Source organism: Lynx canadensis, chromosome D1 (genome assembly GCF_007474595.2).
Source record: "Lynx canadensis isolate LIC74 chromosome D1, mLynCan4.pri.v2, whole genome shotgun sequence".
NCBI lineage: Eukaryota > Metazoa > Chordata > Mammalia > Carnivora > Felidae > Lynx > Lynx canadensis.
The window spans coordinates 99,800,352-99,823,049 of NC_044312.2; the positions used below are offsets into that span (position 1 = coordinate 99,800,352).

Below are 22,698 nucleotides of genomic sequence, written 5' to 3' on the forward strand. Positions count from 1 at the left end.
CCTGCTGCTGCTGTACAAATATAGAAAGCTGAAAGTGGAACAGCAGCTTCAGCAGAATAGATTCTGCTCCGTGCTCAGAGAGGGAGGAGCAGGGACCTGCACAGCTTTACCCATACATGGTTGCTGAAAGGGGGCCATCAGTGAAAACCCAATTATCTCACACACATGCATTCTGTTCACATGCTCCAGACAAAAACCAGAAACACACAGGCTGGTGCTTGAAGAAAGGTTTGAGAGATTCTATTTCAGTCAAGGAACTTCCCAATAATCTCAGTCACTTACACCAAGAATCCCCCAGCCATGGGAAACAGAAAAGACAGTGTGAAAACTTTACTAGGTCAGAGTCTTACCAGATCAGCAGTAGCTGTGAGGCTTAATTTATCATTTAAATTATGGAATTTAACACAGTAAAAAAGGTTATTTCCATTTGTGTGAATGATCCCAACCTTCACTGCTCCTGTGCTATTTCCAGAATCAAGATCTCATTCCAGCTCTCAGGTTATGTTTTGGGGTCTCTCCTTTTCTTGGGGGGCAGGGGGGTGTTACAAGTTAAAATAAATTCTGATGGTGATTTTAAAAATATAATTTCCCAGGATGCTGGCTTATGTAATCAGAAGCCATATTTTATATTCCAAAAATTACTCTGCTTGGAACAATTCATTCAGATTCATTCAATGTGAAGTGTATGAAAAGCTCAATTTCTGGCCAGAGTGAACTCTCGCAGGATAAAAAAAAGCATGGTTGACTGGTTGAAATGATCCCATACGTTAACTCCTAATCAATCAACCAAGTATTTACCATGCACTGTCTAGATTCAGTATTACAGGGGATGCAGCACAAACATAAACTGTACTATCAATGACTCCAATACTTAAACTCTAGTTCTTAGGTAAGATTAATACATGAGATGATAAAGGTTGATAGCATCTGACTAGTGCTAAACCGTGGAGTAACAACTATAAACACGATACAAATTAAGAGAAAGACTGAAGACAGACACACCTAGATCTTCTCCCACAGGTCCCACCTACTAGCACTCAAAGGGCATTATCTTTAAATGTAAGTCTACGATATTTGAACTAGATGATTTCTAAGGTCCCTCCATTTCTGAAATTCTTTAAGTCTGTAATTTAAAAATATAAAGTTAAGGGGCGCCTGGCTGGCTCCGTTAGTTAAGGCTCCGGCTCTCGATTTCAGCTCAAGTCATGATCTCATGGTTTGTGGGATCGAGCCCTGGGTCGGGTTCTGTGCTGACAGCACAGAGCTTGCTTGGGATTCTCCCTCTCTCTGCCGCTCTCCTGCGCACACATGCGCATGTGGGTTCTCTCTCTCTCCCAAAATAAGTAAACTTTAAAAAAAGTGAAAAAAAATGTATAGTTTTTTGCCAACTTCAGAGAAAATATATTCTAAAAAAAAAGAAAAATAAATTCAGACCATAACTCAGCATCCACTCTAACATCTCTCACATCACACTTTCAGGAACATATCTCAGAAATCTCTGCCTAGCCTTTTGAGGAAATTTTACACCACCATTAAACGGATGGGAAAAAAGAGGTGCCTGGGTGGCTCAGTCAGTTAAGCATCTGACTTCAGCTCAGGTCATCTCATGGTTCGTGGGTTCAAGCCCCGTGTCAGGCTCTTTGCTGACAGCTCAGAGCCTGGAGACTGCTTCAGATTCTGTGTCTCCCTCTCTCTCTGCTCCTCCCCCCACTTGCGCTCTGTCTCTTTCTCTCCCTCAAAAATAAACATTAAAAAAAATTTTTTTAATAAATAAAAGGGGAAAAAACACAAAACACCTGCCACAGGAAAACAGTATGGTGGAGACTAGAAATGTTCATGCTGACACATTCTGAGATTTTTTATTACAAAACACTACCAGTCATCCAACCATGAAGGAGAATTCCAGAGAACAGAGCCCTGTCCAGTTCCTTCCCATCACTGAATTGTCTGGTATGTATGTGCGCATTAGCCTAAGCTTATGGGGCATAAATAAACAAATACACTAGGTAGCTTCCCCCACCCTCCAGCAACACACTGTCCTTGAAACTAAAGAAACTTTTCAAATTCTTAAGACATAATAACATATCCACCATAATTACTTGCTCCAATATATTTTATTAGGAAATTAACGTTTTGGAATTTTGAATTCTCTTTGCCCATTGTACGTAATACAGTAATGATGAGCAAAGAATGCTAAAGGACAGCAAACTTGATCTTGCAAACTTGATCTCTCAATCCCACTACCTAGATCTCCTAGTGCAAGGCAGAGCCTTGTCCACACCATCTAATATACTGACAAAGAAAACACAGGATTCCAGCAGTAGAGGCACCTTCATGTCCAACAAAACAGATATGCAAATGTTCAACATTTTATTAAAAACCTGTTAATTGTATGTAGTGGCTTATATATTTAGTTTTTCTGAGCAGCTTGTTATAGCAACTTTGATTTTCCAAAGAGTAACTGGTTATGGATTAATATGCTACTTTTTGGGTAAGATCACAGCTTTAATGATCTATTACAGACTTTACCAAGGTTCCTCTTGTGAAGGCAACTAAGTAAAAATAAAGAACACAATTCAAAGGACCACAACTACATATACCAAGCAGTGATAAAGTACCACCTCAAAATCAAAATGGCTATAAACAGCTACACTATGGCCTTGGGCTGGTCATTTCTTTCTCATTTCCCATTTCCTCAAAAACGGGACTGGACCAGAACAGGAGTCCCTATCTACGGTCCACAGACCTACAGAATTCCATAAACTCCCTTATATTATGTGTAAATTTTACACATATATGCAAAATGCATTCATACACAGCTGACCCTTGAACATGGGTGTGACATGCACGAGTCCACTTACTTGCAACTTTTTTTGATACAGTACAGTACTTTAAATGTACTTTCTCTTCCTTATGATGTTCTTAACATTTTCTTTAGTTTATTAAGAATTCAGTATATGATACATGTAACATACAAAATGTGTTGACTGTTTTATCAGTAAAGCTTCCTGGTCAACAGTAGGCTATTAGTAAAGTTTGGGGGGGCATCAAAAGTTATAAGTGGATTTTCTACTAATCTCCACACTGTTCAACTATACTTATTTATTTCTATTTATAGGAAAATAGGTCCATAACGTTTACCAGATTTACAAAGGGGGGTCCATGATCCAAAACAGATTTAGATTAAGACTAAACAATATACAGTTTGTTCCCCATTCTAACATCCTTTTATCTCCTCTTGTACTTCCTGGTCCAAAAAGGGAGTCCTCATGACTAAACCCAGTCAAGAATAAACAAGTTACCATGGCCAAGAAATTACTCAAAATAACGTATTCCAGGGCGCCTGGGTGGCTCAGTCGGCTAAGTGACCCTTGATATTCGGCTCAGGTCATGATTTCACAGTTCATGGAATTGAGACCCATGCTGGGATCTGCACCGACAGGGGAGATACTTCTTGGGATTCTCTCTCCCTCTCTACCCTCCCCATCTGACCCCCGTGCTCTCTCTCAAAATAAATAAACTTAAAAAAAAAAAAAAAAAAAAAAAGGTCTAGAGGTGCCTGGGTGGCTCAGTCAGTTAAGCATCGAACTCTTGATTTTGGCTCAGATCATGAACTCACGGTTCCTGAGTTCAAGCCCTGCACGGGGCTCTGCACTGACAGTGCGGAGTCTGCTTGAGATTCTCTCTCTACCCCTCTCCATTGCTCATGCTCTTTCAAAATAAATAAGTTAAAAAAAAAAAAAAGTCTAAGATAAAATGTATTCCAATTAAAACTGAACCTGAATTGTTTTTAGATGATAGGCTAACATTACAATGCTTAAAAGAAAAAAAAAAAAGTTTCCAAGCAAATTTTAGCACTATAGCTCATCTCAGGAGGCTTACATGAAAACAGAACTCTTTAGGTGTGTTAGGGATATCCCATATAGTTCCTCTCTTACCAGGTGCACTTTTTTAAAAAGTAAAGCTTCCAGTTTCCCACTTCTTATTTTTTTTAATGTTTATTATTTTTGAGAGACAGAGAGAAAGTGAGCACATGCAGGGGAGGGGCAGAGAGCAAAAGGGAGACAGAGGATCAGAAGCAGGCTCCACACTGACAGCAGAGAGCCCCACGCAGGGCTCAAACCCACAAACTCTGAAATCATAACCTAAGCCAAAGACAGAGGCTTAGTCGACTGAGCCACCCAGCACTCCCCAATTTCCTACTTCTAATTCTATTCCTATAGCAAAGAAATAGGAGGTAGGTAGAGAGAAAAAACTACAACATGGAAGACTGAAGTGAAGAATAGTCAAAGAAGCAAGAGGCAATATATGAGAATGGCCACTGCCTAATATCTTAATTTGTAAAAAGTATATCAGACAAAAGAAAAAACTAGCCTCTAAGACAATACAAGTATGTGTTTGTTACTGAACAATTTAAGCCTAAAATTTTTAGGTTCTCATGGCAACCTAAGTGATCACACTGCACATACTGTATATAAAGCACATATTTAGAGAGTTAACTAGTAAACTCAAGATGTGACATATGTGCAATGTGGGCGACAACATTATTCTGGGAACTTTAACTTTAAAATCTTCCAACTTTTATTCTGCAGCCCCAAAGATGATATAATAGAGTCAACTATGCAGAAGGCACAAGCTCAAGGAAGAGGTACAAAGAACATAAATAGAAGCAAAGAGATAAAAGACAAGAAAATTCAGGCTATCAGAAAAAGTTTCTGAACATGACTCTCCCCTACTGTGAATCAACCTGTAAAGGGAGGCTTAAAAAACAAGACTGCTAGTGAGGACATATATCAAGATAGCATTTGGGACACTCTTTCATGTGGGCCCAGACAAAAGAGGACATGGTCACAGACCAGACAGACCGCTTGGTAAATGTGGCACTGACTGAAAGGTCCCCTGGAGAGACTGGGGTTTTCTTTCTCTCTCTTTTCTAGGAGCTCATGGAATATGGCTGTTTAGAATTAAGAAGTAATTATCAGAGCCAAAATGATGGCTGTGGAGCATGGGAACTGGGGGAGAGGGACCAGACTTTAAGAAGAGGGTAGGGGGGAAATGACAGTCTTTTGTGTCACATCATGTCTCATTTTGGTCCCCTAGAACCAAATAAAGCTGTAACATCCAGTTTTCTCATCTATTAAATGACCTGTGAGGGTTACCTCCATCTATCTGCCAACAGAAACTTCATTATGACCCATGCATTTGTTTTGAAAAACTTGGAAGATGTCATGAATGACTTGAAAGTCATGAATGCTACTTTAAAACCACATTTCCATGCCACTTGTTACAAAGTCTAAAATTACTCCCACTTTTCCATCAGAAAACCGGTAAGCAGTTTAGGAAAGGTACACCAAAAAATATATCAGGGCAGTTATTTTTCTAACTCTCTCAAAGCTAAGAACTTCTAGAACAAGATACTGAATTTACATTACTGGTTCAATGATTAAAAATTACATTACTACATGAAAAGGAATGGCTACAAAAATAAGTTATTTCATTACTGTCATGAGACTAGGCCTCGAGAAGCAAGAAAAATGCAGGAAAATGGCACAGCATTTGGAGTGTAGACTCGCAGTCCAACCATGTCCTACCACGTAATAGCTCGATGCCTCAAATAAGTTACTCTCCTCACTGAGGTTCCTAACACCTCAAGTTGCCTTGTCTACCAGATGTAAGGATGCACCATTTCTCTCTTCTTCCATCCCACTCCTGTATCTGTCTGTCTCTCCTCCCTTCCCCCATCAATGTGAGGTCTAACAGTTTCTTTCATTACACTATAACTTGGCATATTTTCTAGTCAAAAACTTTGCACAATGAACTTTTACACAAAAATTCACTGGTCAAACTGAGAGCCAGAACAACTAAGTAATAAATGTTTTACAGTGAAAAGGAAAAGGGCACTGGGGATAAAGCTAGGATTAGAGATTTCTTTCAGAGTCAGGCCACACCTGCTAATGACTAAAATATTTGATTACCTTAATTACCTTGGCTGCACAACAAGAAGTGCTGGTGGTCATGAAACTCCAGAATATTAAAAACTCAGCCACATTTTCATTATAGCATTCTCTACTGTGTTGAAGTCAAGACAGCAAAAGACTGCCAACAGCATTTTCACTTTAATTTTCTGGTAAGACAAAAAGGAAAATTAATCTTGGAGCCAAATTCTCCATTTTTAGGTATGGTAAATTCTTCGAGGAAAAAATATCTGTGTTATGAAAAACTGAAAACATTTCTGTATATCTTAGAAAATATGCATATGTGCTTTTCTTAAAAGGTATAAAAAAAATCTCAAGCTAATAATCTTTTTTGGGAGGGATGTGCAAAAGGGGACAGGGACAGGACCCATGGGCAGGAAGAGCTGCCTAATAATCTTTTTTTTTTTAATTTTTTAAGTAAGCTCTACACCCAACATGGTGCTTGAACTCGTGACCCCGAGATCAAGAGTCACATGCTCTACCAAATGAGCCAGCCAGGCACCCCTCAAGCTAATAATCTTAACTGTTTACCTACTACTACCTTTTAAGCAATTGTGAAAGAAGAAAGATAAAAGCTGAAGCGCTTTCTGACAGAGGCATTTGATGACTGGCATACTAAGCAACAGGGCATCCAAAAAACAAACCAAGTAAGTCCTTTTTTGGTATTATAATTAATAATTGCCTAAATAGGGGCACCTGGGTGGACTTTCGATATTGGGTCAGATTATTATTTTACATGAACCTACTCTATACAAAATGAACCTACTCTATACAAAAGTATTCATAAATGCACCACAAAAAATATTAAACATCTTGCCTATGTGGTTTTGATTTTGTTTTTAAAACTTTGAGGCCTCTTTGATACTCCAGCTTATAATCAATTTCATCTTATTAATAAGCACATTATAAAGTATTTAAACTGAATATAACATTTATCATCTTTTCCCTCCCACCATTAAAGGACCAGATTGTTCCAAATATGGCATTACCTTTTCAAAGTTCTAGGGTTTAGGTAAGACATAATTCTTTTAAAGAATTCTCTCTCTTGTCATGACTGACAAGCATGACTTCAATGGAGATAAAGAGGCTAATGAAAAACATGTGAGTCTGATGGTCAACTGCTATTTTATTAGAGGAGAAAAACAAAGCATACCGCTTTAAAATGGGAAATCCACATACAACGATCTTCTCTTTGAACTCAGGCAGTGGAGTTCCTGCTAACTAGATAGATAACCCCCACCTGAGGGAAGAGGCAGAGGCCACCTGCCCAAGATGGTGCAGAAGGGACTCCTTTGCTAGGTAGAAAGTTTCTCTGCATAACCTCTAAGGTCCTTCCCTAACTTCAGAAACTTGCGACTTCATTTATGAAAAACAGAGGCATGGTAAATGCAAGGTATGAGTGGAGACAGAACAGTATGCTGAAAAATTAGAAAGCCTGGGCTGGAATCCTGTTTCTGCTTCTATGTGAACCAAAGTAAAGCACTTCACTTCTCTCATTTGCAAAATGAAAGGATTAGAGAAGAAAAATCTCTGAAGAATCTAACCTTCTGAGCCTATGGCTTCTTCCTATGCCTGCCTCGGCCACCCACCACCTTCCCACTGCTGCACCTTACCATAATTAGGCAGCTTTTTAAAACATCTAATTAATGTAACACAGAAAGTAAAACCTTTAACTTTCTATTTCTGGCTTGTTTCAAATATGCAGCAGCATTTTATCAAGGAGTAGTTAATGCCACACAGTTCTTGATATACTGGCTTTTCTCTGAACTCTAGTGACAGCTACACAGTGACAAGTTGTAAGCAAGGAGGCTGTTACCATGGGGACCCACTAGGATTCCTGGGGGTGGATCCAGCGGGCTTTTTTCTTTTTTTTTCTTTTTTGGTCAAAGCATTTTTTGATGTTCTGGATCTGGCAATTCAGAAAGCCTGATTCCATTTTTCTTTAGCAAGCTATCGTCAAGAAATATTACCATATAGTATACAATGCTGAAGAAATATTAGATACTGTTTCAGAGACTCTGTCTTGCAAAAGAAGGAAATATATTCTAGTCTTCATCTTTCCCCTATTCATAAAAACAAATACAGGGGCATCTGGGTGGCTCAGTTAAGCACCACACTCTTGGTTTCAGCTAAGGTCATGATCTCACAGTTCAGCAGTTCGAGCCCCACCTCAGGCTCTGCACTAACAGTACAGAGCCTGCTTGGGATTCTGTCTCCCCATCTCTCTCTGCCCCTCCCCTGCTCGCGCTCGCTCTCTCTCAAAAAATAAAATAAACATTAAAAAAAATCTTAATGTGTCAGACACACAAAATATAATAAAATGGACTATAAAGTCAAACTGGACCAGAACAGAGAAGTGTACATTTAAATTCCAAGTCTGCCTCCAAAATTGCTGTGTGTGGACAAAGGGGATGTAGTTCGGGGAGATGGGCTGCTACTCCCAGCTAAATGTGTTGCCACTCAGTTTCCCGAGACCTGTTCTGTTAGAAGATACCTTAAGAAAACAGGTCATTTACAAACCTGATCTGTGGATCTGGTTTGTTCACAGGAGAAGCTGGAACAGCCAGAATTCAAAAGAAAACATTTTTCTAAATTGCACGCTTCCTGGAACAGAGTGAAGTCTTTGTCTGGATCTTGCTGAGGCAAGAGCAAAGTTATACCAGACAAATAAACATTAATAAATAAAAATAGCACTTGATTTCAGTAAAGAAGTTTGCAGGCTTTTATTATTATTATTGCACTTGTAAATGTATCAAGAGGCTATTAAACAGAAATAGAACATGATAAAAACAATAAATATATAATAAACATGGTGTCTTTCCATTATTTCCCATAAATCTCAAAGGGGAAATACAGAAGAACAAGCCCAGAGTACAGTTTTGTCACATGAGTTTAATGCCAGCCTAAAGACTTTAAAAAAGACTCAGACCACAGGACATGAGAGGAAGCAAACTCCTGGGTGTTTTATTCGTTTTTACTACTGGTTTACAATCTCCTTGATTTTATTTTTAAATGCATGTCTTGGCCCAGAAAAGCAAGAGAGCACAGGCTGCCAACAGTATCAGATTCTCTTTTTCTAATTCTCTGGAGCTACAGAAAACAGAGCCAGAATCAGGGTTGTCTAGGAGCCTTCTGATTTTGTCCAGGCAATATACAATATGAGGTTTCAAGATCACAGAGGTACACAAAGTCTTTTGTAGTACAAATTTTAGCCAACTTAATGTCTTTTTTGTTTTTAAGTTTATTTATTTTAGGAGCAAGAGAGCACGCATGCGGGAGGGGCAGAGAAAGGGAGGGAAAGAGAATCCCAAGCAGGCTCCGCCCCACCAGCATAGAGCCTGACTCAGGGCTTGATCCCAGAAACTGTGGAATCACGACCTGAGCCAAAATCAAGTCAGACACCCAACTGACAGAGCCACTCAGGCATCCCCAAGTTAATGTCGTTCAATGGAAGGCTGCTTACAATTTTTTTTTCCCATAAAACTCCTTTGAGTACTGATTATCTTCAAAAGACAATGATTTGAAAAAACAAGAAATTCTCAGAATTTCAGTTTTAAAAGATTTTCTTCCTATTCCTCAGCCCTGAACTATCTCAAAACGTAAAATTAAAGTGCCATTCGACCAGACATGGAGTACTCTAAAAATATCAAGTCTCTATTTTGTGCAAGGACCCAATACCACTGAGCACTATGGACAGTAAGACTTCCGATATGCAGAGCATTCAGCTCAATATCATATGTGCACTCCATGAAAGTGTAACACTGGTTATGTACATATTCACAACAATCAGGCTAGCCTCCAATAGGAAATAACGTCTTCCAGTTTTTCCTACTCTGAAAATCCATTCCCTCCTGGTTGTATGAAAATCCATGTTTCAAAGCTGGGTCTAGTCTCTTTTTAATTCCTGCTCGTTATTATTACAGGGAAATTTTACATTTTTCCAGAAAAAAGGTTTTCAACTTAAATATCAAATGATCACAGGAAGAAAAAAACTGGAAGCATTAAACTATCTTTCTCAGAGCTTCCCTCTCTCCCTCATTAACATTTCTCAAAGAGAAAAACACCACTGTGATGCTCCTATTACAGATCATTCATGAAGTTACTAACTGAGCCCAGACCAGACAGACTCCATCAACTGGGCACACAGCCACTCACCATTACCCTTTGTTTAAAGTCTCAACTGCCATTCAACTCACATTATTGTATTCCACTCAAGTCCATCAACTTTTCTTCAAGAGGAAACAATCAAGAACTAAAACAAATGTGTTACTTAACTAGAAAAGAATGAACTTAATCCATACACCTCACAAAAAATTCTTCTAAAATGATGGCCCACCATTAAGTTTCCTATCTGAAATAACAATATTATTTTGTTATGATCAGTCATATATGCTGCAAAGAATAATCTAAGCAAATAAACGTTACATAAACTAAACAATCATTAAAAACATGTAAAAACAAAACCTCAATCTTAATTTGGCAAAGCACCAGAGAGAAGTACTCTCTACACACCAAAAGTGACAACATAGAGGAATGTCTATACTACAGAGGAGCCAAGACCTCAAAGGAGCCTAAAGGAGGAGCTACCTGCTGCGTGGGGAAAGGGGCAATCTTCCAAAAAGCCATGATCCTAGGCCTGACTTCTAAAATTCAAAAATATTTAAGAAATATTAAAGCTTGTACTCTTCTCAAAGGTTTCAGTAATTAAGAGAAACCTTCAAACTAGCCTAAGTACAAAACGGAATTAACTGAAAGGATACTGGAGTATTTAAAAGAACTCAAAGGCAGAAAGTATAACAGAGCCACACCTGGAAAAGCTTTATGCATAGGTTTCTATTCTGCATGTGGATGGCCGCCTCTCTCCTCAGAGATGCATTTCTCACCTATACTTCTTTCAGGATGAATCTACTTAATTATCCCTCCCTACAGACTGGCCTTCACAGCTTCCTGATGTATCATGAGCCTAAACTTGACTGTGAATGTGATTTTATATGTTTCAAGTTCTCTGAATTCAGGTGATACGTGTGTTCCCTAAAGACTTAAATCTCAGTTACAATCTCAAATTCTTAGGAGAAACTGATTTGCCCAGCTTGGGTTAGGTGTCCACCTCTGGTCCAATAAGCTGTTACAAGAAGGGGTAGGTCACAGAGTATAATTAGTATAGAGACTGTGTGCCTGACTCCTCAAAAGTTATAGAATACATGGGGCACCTGGCTGGCTTAGTCCATACAGCATGTGACTCTTGATCTCAGGGTTGTGAGTTCAAGCTCCACCTTGGGGCCTAGAGCTTGCTTAAAGGAAAAAAAAAAATTTTTTTTTTTAAGTTATATAATACACTCAGCCATAAAGCAGTCTCCATGCTCAAAAAAGCTTAAAATCTTGCTGAAATGAGAAAATGCGTCTAATAAAACACTAAATAATATCCTATAATACAGTATTGGAATGGATGAACAGTAAAGGCTTCATAAGAAAGGTTAGCTATGTACTAAATGACAAATAGAAATTGAACCATGAGCAGGAAAGAGCTGACAGACAAAAAAATGCAATGCACATTCCTCTCGTCCTAGCCTTCTAAGAAAGAGAAACCTAAGGAATAGTCCTTTACCACATAGACAGCTTCCAGTGAAACATCGTTGTTGAAAATCTGCTGTAAGGTTTAAAATGGCTATATGATCACAAAACAGTACTGCTTCGATAGGCGGTAATAACCAGCTAGCTGATAATGTCAGTTACACAATGTCAAGTTGCTCATCACCACCACCCTGACTTCCTTTCATTCCCCAGACCCCTAAGACTCTTGCTCAGACAACAGCATTCAAAATCAGGCAGGCAGCCAAAAGGACAGCACAGGTGTTTCTCACTAGCACTATCCCACCCAATCTAGTATGGTAAAGTGGGCAGTATCACACAAAGTCATGCAGGATAGAAACATTAGCCAAGCCATGTGATGGTAGTGTGGGGGGGGAGGGAATTAGAGCAGAAAAGAGGCATGTTTTCCACACACAAAAGCTACAAGCACAAAGAAACTGGGAAAAGCCTGCAGTAAATGATCTGTGCAAAACAGAAACTAGCAAAAACTTAACAGATGTCCACATAATATTGGGTTAAAAAAGGGTCTACTCATTGTAGACTCTTAGTTACCCCACATTATCACCAAAATATCACATTCCCAGTCTCTGCAAGAGCTTGCTTCAATCTCACAGGAAACAAAAAGGTAAAAGAACAATGAGAAAGTGGTGACAGTTTCTAATTTAATGATTCTTTTGCTGAAGAGTAGCAAGGTTATGTAAATGGAAACTACTGACCTTCCAAAATTAAAAGTATGACACTATAAAATTAAACAGCTTTGAAACCAAAAAAACTGCATTTTGTATAATCCCCAAACTAAAGACATTTCCCAACTCGAAAATAAAGTTTCAGTGGAGTTTCAACATAGGGAAAAAAAGTGATATTCAACTCCATTTTGTCAAAGCTGAACATAGCTGTTTAAACACTTGGCAGTCCGTGGAGGTCAGAAAGTTAGTTAACAGTTCCTTCTAAAGCCACACTCTGCACCTATGAACATACCCCAAAAGTGGCATATTAAAATTAAGTGAGATCGATCCATCAGACCTCACTGCAGTCTCTAAACTGGAACTCACCATTTTTCTTTATACTTGCTTGCCATTACTTTCTAAGTGGAGAAAAAGAGAAATCAAAATGTTACAATCCAAAAGCGGTTCTGAAAATGAGTCTACTTCCTGCGAAATGGGGAGAAGGTCAGCTGATAGAGGGTCACGTTAGAATGTCACAAAGCTCTAAGAGCTAAAATGCTTTCTAACATCTTAGATGCTTGAAATGCCAATACATAGTACTCTCACAGTCTCCCCTAACTAGGCTTTCTCATCCCTTCAGGGGAAAAAAAAGTCCAATTTTAAGTACTTTTCATATTTATAAAATTCATGTTCTCTGTATAAAAATCTTAAAAACAATCAGGGGCAGGGGTGCTTGGGTGGCTCAGTCGGTTAAGTGTCTGACTTGGGCTCAGGTCATGACCTTCCGGTTTGTGAGTTCAAGCCCCGCATGAGGCTCTGTGCTGACAGGTCAGACCCTGGAGCCTGCTTCAGATTCTGTCTCTCTCTCTCTCTACTCCTCCCCTGCTCATTCTGTCTCTGTCTCTCAAAACTAAAAAAATAAAAATAAAATAAACGTTAAAAAAAAAATCGCGGGCACCTGGATGGCTCAGTTGGTGGAGCATGTGACTCTTGATCTTGTGGTTGGGAGTTCAAGCCCCGACATCAGGCACAGATCTTACTTTAAAATTTTTTGTTTTAAACGACAGTAAGTATGAAGGAAAAAAACACACCCATGTCTCAATGCCTAAATTTTGATGTTTATCCCTCTGGCCCATGAGATAAAATTTTTAGAAGAATTAAAGAGTTCCTTAGCAGAAAAAAATATGTTAAGTCAATATGAATTTTAAGACAGATATAAAACATTCTTGAAAAATGTTACAGTTCTGGAATTTGAAGAAATTTAAATAAACAGATATATGCTCATTACCTCCATAACATAGAGATTAAAAAATAACTATAGAGGGGTGCCTGGGTGGCTCAGTGGGTTAAGCATCCGACTTCAGATCAGGTCATATCTCGTGATTTGTGAGTTTGAGCCCTGCATCAGGCTTTGTGCTGACAGCTCAGAGCCTGAAGCCTGCTTCAGACTCTCTTGTCTCCCTCTCTCTCTGCCCCTCGCTCACACTCTCTCTCTCAAAAATAAACATTAAAAAAATAAACAAAAAAACAACTATAGAACAGTTCTGCTGATTAATTCTACAAGGAAACCTCTATTTAAGGACATTTTAACAGCCAATTTCATGACAAGGACAAAGTTACAATTACAAAGAACCCCTCACAGAAAACTGTCTTTAGCAAATTACAAAGCTCAGATAAGGATTCTTGCTACAACACAGTTCACAAAGCAAACAGCTAACCTGATTATGATTAACTCTTTCATCTACATTACAACTCTAAGCATCAGAGCCTGTTCTCTCTCCCTCCATACCTAAAACCAGTTACCTAATTAGAAAGAGACCCAGGTGATCCTATTACAAATCCAGTAATAAACTCATTTGTATTTTTCAGTTTTCTATGAACATAGAAGACTCCTATCAACAGACTCTCATATGAAATACAGACAGTGAAGATGAATCTAGGAAACCACATTACCCAAGTATTCCACAGGGAGCAATGAGCTAAAAGGTTCTAAGGGTAAGGATGCCCTGTGTAGCAAAACATTTCAGATGCACAAATTGGGACTTAAGGAAACAATCCTATCCCTTAAGTCACTACAGACAAAGGAAAATGTGAAACAAGTAAACGCAACAAAAGGAGAAACAAAATGAACACGAACTTACTTAATGCTTGTTTATGTATGGCACTGCCAGGCATTTTAACTGTGATGATTTGGCTAAACTGGGTTACCAACTCATAAGATAAGTATACGCCCATTTTTACAGATGAAAAAAGGAAGTAACATTATCAACACTTTACCAGGCACTGCTCAATGCCTAGCATTAATAACCTCAATTCTTACATTACCATTCCAAGGTGGTATCAGTCTCCATTTTAAAGATGGGAAAACAGGGGCAACTGGGTGGCTTAGTCGGTTACGCATCTGACTCTTGATTTTGGCTGAGGTCATGATCTCAGTTTGTGGGATAGAGCCCAACGTCAGACTCTGCACTGACAGTGCAGAGCTTGCTTGGGATTCTCTCCCCTCTCTCTCTGCCCCTCCCCCACCACGCACACACATGTACTCCCTCTCAAAATAAACATGTTTTAATGAAAAATAAATTTGGGGGCACCTGGGTGGTTCAGTCGGTCAAGTGTCTGACTTCGGCTCAGGTCATGATCTTGGCGGTCCATGAATTTGAGCCCCACATTGAGCTCTGTGATGATAGCTCATAGCCTGGAGCCTGCTTTAAATTCTGTGTCTTCCTCCCTCTCTACCCCTGCCCCACTTGCACTCTGTCTCTCTCTCAAAAATAAACATTAAAAAAAATTTTTTTAAATAAATAAATAAATGAAAACAGGACCAGAAATGTTAAAGGTGACACAGTGATGGTACCAATTTTTAAACTCATTGACTGGAGCAGCCACACCTATCCCTCCCAGGCTATGCTTATAAATCCCATTCAAATCACATCATTCTTTCAAGCCACAAGTTTTCATTTGAAAAACCAGAAAATCAAAGAATCAACTCTCAATTATGGGAAGAGTAATTCTCCAGGTTTTAACAAATTTCTTGTTTCTATTTTACTTGCTCTTTGACCATTTCAGCATGCCATAGCACCTCTATGAAGGAATGTGCAGGTAAATGCAGGACTATATTAACACCAAGCAACCTTGGGCTGTTAGAAGTCCCATTCAGAAACACTACATTGAATTTAATTTCTGGTTCAAAGCATATTTCTGAAACACTTAAACCTTCATTTATTAAACTTTCATTCATATAAAGTTTTTTTTTTTTACTAAAAATAACCAAGAATCAAGAAATAGTTTTAACAAAAGAATGGTTTCATGTTGTTTGAAGAAAAAGTATGAATGTCTTCCCTGACACTAAAGTCCCACGTGTTGAGTACTATAAGGACCGTAATATCTCTTTAGGAGAACAGTTTACTGAAAAAAACTTCCAGTTCATCCCATACTTCAAGGACTAATATTAAATCCCCGTTATTACCAGAGAGGAGAAAAATGCAGTGGGAAGCTAGGTCCAAAAAGCAAAGAGAAGAAAAGTAGGCAAGCAGATCAAAATTAGTTATGAACCTCCACAAAAAGCAAGTAGAAGTTCATCTTTTTTTTTTTTTTTTTAATGTTTACTTATTTTTGGAGAGAGAGAAAGAGCGTGAGCAGGGGAAGGGGCAGAAAGAGAGGGAGACACAGAATCTGAAGCAGGTTCCATGCTCTGGGCTGTCACACAGAGCCCCACACGGGGCTCGAACCCAGGAAACGTGAGATCATGACCTGAGCCAAAGTCGGACACTTAACCGACTGAGCCACCAGGCGCCTTTTTTAAAAAAATTTTTTAACGTTTATTTATTTTTGGAGAGAGAGACAGACAGAAGTACAAGTTCATCTTAAGAAGAAAGCCTTGGGGCACCTGGGTGGCTACGCCTCAGTCAGTGGAGCATCCAAATCTTGGTTTCAGCTGAGGTCATGATCTCAGTTTGTGGGTTCAAGCCCCTTGCTGGGTGGACTCCATGCTGACAGTATGAAACATGCTTCAGATTCATTCTCTCTCCCTCTCTCTTTTTCTCTCCTTCTCTCTCTGCCCCTCCTCCTTTCAAAATAAACTTAAATTATTTTAGGGATATCTGGTGGCTCAGTCGGTTAACCATCCAACTTCAGCTCAGGTCATGATTTCGTGGTTTGTGAGTTCGAGCGCCGTATAGGGCTCTGTGCTGACAGTTCAGAGCCTGGAGCCTGCTTCAGATTCTGTGTCTCCCTCTCTCTGTCCCTCCCTCTCCCTCACTCTCAAAAATAAATTTTAAAAAATTGTTTTTAATTAAAAAAAAAAAGAGAAAAGAAAGCCTTTCATACATGAGAATATCCTGAATAGCTTTGTTCGTACCGAAACAAACCAGAAAGTCTATGATTAACTTCAAAATGCTCTTTCCCCAAAAGTGTTATTTTTTCTAACTAGGCCATTAAATACCATACTTATAAAAAAAAAACTTCTCTATACAATACAGAATACCTGGCGATCAATCCACACCTCTAATAAAATCACTACATACTTATAAAGCAAAGGCAAAAATCTGCCTATTCTTTATTCTTGTTCCCTTCATGTGACACTTTTTCTGTACAAAACAGAATATTCCAAAAACACTGTACATTCAAAGATCAGAAATTATAATTAGACAAGAAATTATAAATGATGCTATTTACTATGGTTTGGGTTACCATTATGCACTTTTACGCACAATCATATGTTTGAATTTTCAAGAAATTTGTGCTTGTCAGTGGACATCCCCTGTGACTGCAACCCACATGAAGAGCATGAATTCTAATCAATTCAATAGCCTTTATGGAGCTTCAAAAGAGGGTGAAATATCAAGATGAAAAAAAATCCTTGACCTCAAAAAAGAAAGACTTCAGCCACAAAAAAGAATGACAACCTGATACATGCTGCAACGCGGATGAACCTTGAAAATATCATGCTAACTGAAATAAACCAGACACTAAAGGGCAAATATTCTATGATTCCAGTTATGCAAAGTACCTAAAATAGGCAAATTCATAGAGACAGAAGGCAGACTAGAGGTTACCAAGTGGCTAGGAGGAAAAGGGAATGGGGAATTATTGCTTAATGGTTACGGAATTTTTATTTGGGATAAAGAAAACATTTTAGAAATAGTGGTGATGACTGAGTAACATTGTGAATGTACTCAATGCCACTAAACTGTACTCATAAAAAAAAGTTAAAATGACCTAAATCTAAAACCTAAAACTGTAACAACCTATAAAACTCCTAGAAGAAAAAATAGGGGGAAAACTTCATGGCATTAGACTTGGCAGTGTTCTTGGATAAGACACCAAAAGCATAAGCAACAAAAGCAAAAACAGACAAAAGACAAAATCAACAGTGAAAAGACATGGGCAAAAGTGTTTGCAAATCATCTATCTGATAAAGGATCAATATTCACAATATACAATGACAGCTCAACAACAAAAAAATCATGTTAACTGATTTAAAACATGAGCAAAGGACTTGGATAGACATTTCTGCAAAGATGATATACAAATGGCCAACAAGCATATGAAAAGGTGTTCAATTAACATCATTAATCAGAGAAATGCAAATCAAAACCACAATGAAATAATGTATATAAATGTCCAATCACCATATTGTACATGGGAAACTAAAATAATATTGTACATCAACTACACTTCAATTTAAAAAAAAAAAAAATCAGTTTACACTCCATTAGGATGGCTACTATTTAAACACACACACACACACAAACAACAACAAATGTTAGCAAGGATGTGGATGGAGATACTAGAACGCTTGTGCACTGTTGGTAGGACTGTAAAACAGTACAATCACTATGGCAAACAGTATGGAAGTTCCTCAAAAAATTGAAAATAGAACCACAATATGATCCAGCAGTCCCAATTCTGGCTATTATCTTGGTAATTACAAGAATTTAAAGAAGGGTCTCAAAGAGCTATGTGCACACCCATGTTCATAGCAACACTAGTTACAATGGCCAAAAGGTGGGAAACAACTCATGTCCATCAACAGATGAATAAACAAAATGGGGTATATACATAAAATAGAGTATTAAGCAGCCTTTTTTTCAAAGTAATCTCTATACCCAATATGGGGCTCAAACCCATGACCAAGATCAAGAGTCACATGTTCCACCAAATGAGCCAGCTAGCCAGGTGCCCCAGTATTACTTAGCATTTAAAAGGAAGGAAATCCTGTCACATGCTACAACATGGATGAACCTTAAAGATATTATGGTAAGTGAAATAAGCCAGTCACTTCACTTATATGAGGTATCCAAAAGCAGAAAATACACTTCACTTATATGACGTATCCAAAAGCAGAAAATAGATTGGTGGTTACCAGAGGCTGAGGGAGGAAGAAAAGGAGAGTTGATTTTAATGGGTATAAAGTTTCAGATATCCAAGATGAAAAAGTTCTGGAGATATATTTCCCATCAATGGGAATGCACTTCATGCCACAGAACTACACATTCAAATATAGTTAAAATGGTAAATTTTATGTGGGTTTTTTTTTAACATTAAAAAAATGCTAATACGTTAAAATGGCAAATTTTTGTTATATGTATCTTACCACAATTTTTAAAAATAACGTAATAGACCGAAACCACTGAATTGTATGGTATGTGAATTGTATCTCAATAAAGCTGTTTAAAAAGAAAAAGCTGACAGGGCGCCTGGGTGGCTCAGTTGGTTGAGCGTCTGACTTCAGCTCAGGTCATGATCTTGCAGTTTGTGAGTTCAAGCCCCACATCGGGCTCTGTGCTGACAGCTCAGAGCCTGGAGCCTGCTTCAGATTCTGTCTCTCTCTCTCTCTCTCTGACCCTTCCTGCTCATGCTCTGTCTCTCAAAAATGAATAAACGTTAAAAAAAAAATTAAGAAAAAAAAAAGAAGAAAAAGCTTAGGAAATAGCTCACTCAAATCCTATCATTCCATGGTTTAAAAACAGCAATTTGTTGGAAGTACCCTGAGCCTTCAGCAGAGTCAGACTACGCTCTGACTTCCTCCAACTTGTTCAATGGGGCCTCCAAGTGACAGGTCTTCTCCCCCTTTACAAGGCACACGCCACCATCACCTTCTAACCTCCCCCATCTTCCTTATTAGGTCCAGCCTCACAGGAAAATTAAGTTCAAGAAGTTGCAGTGACAGTCACACAAAGGAGGACAGAATTCAGGATTCGCCTTGACATTTAGCAGCAGAGAACAAATCTTTATTAAAAAAAAAAATGGGGGAGCACCTGGATAGCTCAGTCAGTTAAGTGTCCAACTCCAGCTCAGGCCATGATCTCATGGTTTGTGGGTTCAAGCTTCGTGCAGGCCTTTGCACTGACAGTGCTGACGGAACGTGCTTGGGATTCTCTCTCTGCCCTTGTCTCACTCTCTCTCAAAACAAATAAATAAATAAACTTAAAAAAAAATAAATGGGGGTGGGTGCCTGGGTGGCTCAGTTTGGTTAAACATCCAATTTGATTTCAGCTCAGATCATGATCTCACGATTGGGTAGACAGAGGTGGCGCCCTGTGTCAGGGCTCAGCACTGACAGCACAGAGCCTGCTTAAGATTCTCCCTCTCTCTCTCTCTCTCTCTCTCTGCTCCTCCCCAGCTCATGCATGCACACCTCTCTCAAAATAAATAAACTTAAAAAAAAACAACCAACTATTTATTTTACACAGTAGCCATACAATAGATGTTAGGTCTCTGCCCTTCCTTTTCTTCTCTTCTTCCAGCCCAGCATACGTTTAAAAAAGCAACTCTTCTGTGCCTGTGCTGGGTATCCACTGGCCTCACATGTGCTGGAGCTATTAAATTCACAGCACCATTTAAAAGGTGTTTATTAACCATAACTATCATATATTATTAAATCTTAAAAACACATCACAAAACTGTGAGCAGGATAAACTTATTCTGGTAAAATAATAAACAGTTCTGTAGTACATAAAAAAGATAAGATAAAGACCAAGGACTAACAATCACCTCTGAGTGATGGGACTAAGGGTGAGTTTCTTCATTTCTTGCTTTTCTGTATTTTTTATAATGAATCTGTAGCTTCTGTAATAAAAAAATTAAGTGGAAATCTTTAGAAAAATAAACATTCTAGCTCAAAATCTCACCGTCTCTTACACCACAGGCGCTTTCACACGTTACTGCAGTGAAGCTGAGTTAGCACCCTAGGAGACAGACACTATTTTCTCCCTTTTGCAGATGAGAATAAACTGAGGCTCAGGACAGTTAAGGGACTTGTTAAAGATTGTACAAGCTAGCAACTAACAAAAGTAAGGTTTCCCAGGCCTTCTAACTTCCAGCTCAGGGGCCTTCCCATTCTGGCACATCTTAAAGGGCAATCTGCATTATTGCTCATGATATTGTTGTTGTTGCTTTTAACCTATGTTCAGACTATTTTAAGAATACTCACTATGTAACTTTGGCCAAGTAAGTCACTTAACCTTTGGTGGCCTCAGTTTCCTCATCTGAAAAGCGAAAGAGTTGGAAAAGATATTTTATCTCTAACAACCCCACATGCTAATAGATTTTAAGTCGAGATACCATCTTTGAACCAGAAAACCCCATGGACAAGAATGAATGATTGGAGACAAGTTGAGACCTATGCTCTGGGCCAGGAGCCATTCTTCATGGAAACAGGTGGTGGACAGTCAAGAGGAAATAAGCCACTGGGGGAACCACAAACTTCCTGGTTAAAGCAACAGCTGAAAGCTCCAGCTTTGCTTTACTAACAGCAATGCTTCAATCTTGGCTATTTCACGACCAGACACCACATACTGTAAGTAAAGCTAGGAGAATATAAAAACTGGAATGGGGAGTGGGGGGCTCTGGCAATACTTTATGCATGCTATGGTAACTTCATGATTTTCCGAGTAGACTCATTAATATTAAAGGAGAAAGAACCCTGGGTGCTTCCAAGTGGAGACTCCTCCTTCCTCACCAAGCACGTTAAGGAGAAACTGAACTTGCAGGGCACTCTCAGAGACGCCACACTTGAGGAAAAGAGCCGACCCAACACTTGTGGAAAAGGTGAAAGAATGCATTTAAAGTCTCTCCAATCTACAGAGAATCAAAGACAGCTCAAAGACCTTTAAAAGATGAAGTTCCTGTAAAGGATTCGCTGAGCGTGTAACCTCTTACACTGCAGACATTATAAAACACTGCCGCTATTTAGAATTGTTACACAGCCCTTTTTACTCGAGAGTAATAAAAGTACAGCATTAAAACTCTGCTGGAGAGAAGAAGATTCCATTTTGCTGAAACAGGCTCCAACCAAAATCTCACCACCTTCCCCTCACCTATAAGGATGAACCTGAACCAACAAGAAGCTCCTTAGAGCCTGTGCTATATAGTCTTAAAAATTAAAACAACATCCTGCCCCGAAGATCGCGACCAAGATACCACCGGCTCTAAATCCAAAGCCAGCTCCCCGGAGAAAAAAGCTCTTCAATGTGCTCTCCGCGCTCCCGGGTGCGAGATTCCAGCCCAGCTACTAGGCCACGACTGGGTGAGCACCTGATGTGGGGGGAGGGCGAGCAAAGGCCCTAGCGGATCTGGGGCGGGGAACGGGGGGCTCTCGAAGCTCTTAAGGAGAACAGGCTGCCTCCCCAAAGGCAGGGGTCCTGGCCCTCTCCAGGGGTGGGCACCAAAAACACGTGGGGCGACAGGAGCAGGGAAGGGGTGTCCCGGGCAGACAGCCTGGGTCTGGCACGGCGGCCGGAAAAAGAGGACGGAGCTATCCCTGGGCGGGGGACGAAGCCCTCGGGGCCCGAAGGGTGAAGGCAAAGGGCGCGGGGGAGAGGAGACAAGGCCACGAGGAGGGCGGGTCTCCCTGGGTGCGGGGGCACGCGCCGGACAAGCGCGGCCGGACCCGGAGAGCGGAGGACCCCGACACGCGGGAAGAAATCGCCGACCTGCCCTGAGGCGCGGGGAACCAGAGCGGCCGCGCCCGAAGGGCCCTGTGACCCGCGGCCGCCAGGACCGGACCCGCCCCGCGGCGCCTCCCTCCTGCCTCTTTTCCCTCCCTCCCTCCCACTCGCGGCCCGTTAACCCGCGGCGGCCGCACTCACCAGCGGCTGCACCTGAGCCCGCCGCTGCCTCAGCTGCTGCCTGCGCCTCCGCAGCCGCCGCCGCCGCCGCCTCGCTGCTGAGGCCGAGTCCCAGGGGAGCCTCCGCGTCCCGCCGCCGCTGCCGCTGCCGCCAGAGCAGAACACCCCAAAATGGCGGCACTTCCGGCACCTACCACCGGCGGGGAGGGCAGAGGAGGAGGGGGAGGGCAGTGAGAGGGAACGTACCACCGCGGTGCCGCCCGCAGAGCAGATCCGAGCGGAGCGCGGCGCAAGGGCTAGCAGAGCTAGTGGCGCTGCAGCGCCCCCTCGGGCTGGGGAGTGGAGAAGCAGGCGCGCCGAAGCCCCCCGGGCTGCGGGCGGAACCCTCAGCCCGGCGAT

General features: G+C 40.3%; 1 protein-coding gene across 3 annotated transcripts in view; it reads right to left on the reverse strand.

Annotated features, from left to right (window-relative positions):
* Positions 1–22,428, reverse strand: part of CELF1 (CUGBP Elav-like family member 1) — a 76,575-nt gene extending 54,147 nt beyond the window's left edge. For 2 of the 3 annotated variants that reach the window (XM_030333555.1, XM_030333557.1), the window contains exon 1: positions 22,321–22,428. The gene's annotated coding sequence lies outside the window, so the exon portion shown is untranslated. Of the gene's footprint in view, positions 1–5,975; positions 5,995–22,320 lie in introns of those variants that run through there. The other variant, XM_030333558.1, reaches the window with a different exon arrangement.
* Between the last annotated feature and the right edge of the window lie 270 nt (positions 22,429–22,698).